This window comes from Furipterus horrens, unplaced genomic scaffold, assembly GCF_987537825.1.
Source record: "Furipterus horrens unplaced genomic scaffold, mFurHor1.1.pri manual_scaffold_3, whole genome shotgun sequence".
Lineage (NCBI taxonomy): Eukaryota > Metazoa > Chordata > Mammalia > Chiroptera > Furipteridae > Furipterus > Furipterus horrens.
Window position 1 is genome coordinate 77,572,832 of NW_028327173.1, and position 2,143 is coordinate 77,574,974.

The 2,143-nt window shown below is 47.4% G+C and overlaps 1 pseudogene; it reads left to right on the plus strand.

Annotated features, from left to right (window-relative positions):
* The first annotated feature begins 286 nt into the window (after window positions 1-286).
* Window positions 287-1,362, plus strand: LOC150015353 (replication factor C subunit 3 pseudogene; annotated as a pseudogene).
* Window positions 1,363-2,143: the final 781 nt, after the last annotated feature.

Below are 2,143 nucleotides of genomic sequence, written 5' to 3' on the forward strand. Positions count from 1 at the left end.
CTCCATATGACCTAAAAATATTGATCAAATGGAAATTATAATAAACAGGAAACCAAAGCATAATAAAACCCACAAAGCTAGAAGTTTGTTCTTTGAAAAGACTCCATTGGCCAAATTGATCAAGAAAAAAGGAGAACACAAAAATATAATTTAGAAATAAGAAAATATTAGTGCATGGTGTGTAAACATTCAAATATTAACAAACAACATTGTTCCAGTGTTGAAGACATTAAAACTGGAAAAGTTCTCGCGGGAAAAGGGGTCGCGACGTCTGGGTGCAGGGCGGGCGCGCGGGACGTTCAAGCGGTGGCCCGGGCGCTGCAACCGCGATGAGCCTCTGGGCGGACAAGTACCGGCCGTGCTCGCTGTCGCGGCTGGACGCACCTGTTAGTCTACGGGCCGCCGGGGGCCGGTAAGAAGACACGCATCATGTGCGTTCTGCGGGAGCTCTACGGCGTCGGCGTGGAGAAGCTGAGAATTGAACATCAGACCATCACAACTCCATCTAAAAAGAAAATTGAGATTAGCACCATTGCGAGTAATTACCACCTTGAAGTTAACCCCAGCGATGCAGGGAACAGTGATCGCGTGGTCATCCAGGAGATGCTGAAGATGGTGGCGCAGTCCCAGCAGCTCGAGACGAACTCGCAGAGGGACTTCAAAGTGGTGTTGTTGACAGAGGTGGACAAGCTCACCAAAGACGCTCAGCACGCCTTGCGGAGAACCATGGAGAAGTACATGTCCACCTGCAGGCTGATCTTGTGTTGCAACTCCACGTCTAAGGTGATACCGCCCATTCGCAGCCGGTGCCTGGCGGTTCGTGTGCCTGCTCCCAGCCTTGAAGATGTCTGCGATGTGCTGTCTGCTGTGTGCAAGAAGGAAGGCCTGAGCCTCCCCCCGCAGCTGGCCCGCAGGCTCGCCGAGAAGTCCGGCCGCAACGTCAGGAAAGCCCTGCTCATGTGCGAGGCCTGCCGGGTGCAGCAATACCCTTTCACTGCAGATCAGGACATCCCGGAAACCGACTGGGAGGTGTACCTCCGGGAGACGGCCAACGCCATTGTCAGCCAGCAGACCCCGCAGAGGCTTCTCGAAGTCCGGGGCAGGCTCTACGAGCTGCTGACGCACTGCATCCCTCCCGAAGCCATCATGAAGGGCCTCCTCTCGGAGCTCCTGCACAACTGCGACGGGCAGCTGAAGGGCGACGTGGCCCAGGTGGCGGCGTACTACGAGCACCGCCTGCAGCTGGGCAGCAAGGCCATCTACCACCTGGAGGCTTTCGTGGCCAAGTTCATGGCCTGTATAAGAAGTTCATGGAGGACGGCCTGGAAGGCATGATGTTCTGACGGCCCTGCCCTTCTTCCCGGGGGTCCTGGCAGCAGCGCTCACACGCGGCCCCCGTGGGAAGGGCTGCCGGGGAAATAAACGAACGTGGCCTGAAAAAAAAAAAAAAAACTGGAAAAGTTTCCCAAACTACAACTTACCATAATCAACACAGTAACAGATAATCATAACTCTACAACAGTGAAAGAAATTTATTCAGTATTTAAAAGCCTCTTCTCTCTATATGCACCCACCCACATACAGCAAATGAAAATTAATCCACGTGGTTTAACCAATGAAATTTATGACATTCAAGAAATAAATTATTCAAAGTCAGTACAAACTAACATAGGAAATAGAAAAAGTCCCTTCTTGTTCATAGAGATGACTATCACCTAAACACAATATTGAAAAAATGAATCACTCAGTGTGTAAGGAAGATAATACATAACTAAGATGGCATTTTTCCAACTACAAGAAATGTAAGGCTAATGTGTAATTTATCATATTAATAAGAAGTATATATTATCATCTTAATAAAGAGAAAAAACTCATAACATTTATAATTTATTATAAAACTTATAGCAAACTAAAAGTTGATAAAATTCATCTTTAAGAAATATATACAATCAGGTGAAAGAATAAACATATTGTGTTATATCTATACAAAGAATGTAGTCAGCAATAAAAAGGAATGAACTAATACAGGAAACTAATGAACAATACAAACAAATGAGCAAAATTGAACCAGAGGCATGCAGACAAGAAGACTAGCAGTTGCCAGGGGGGGAAGGAGGAGGGAGAGAAAGGGGTAAGGGAAGGG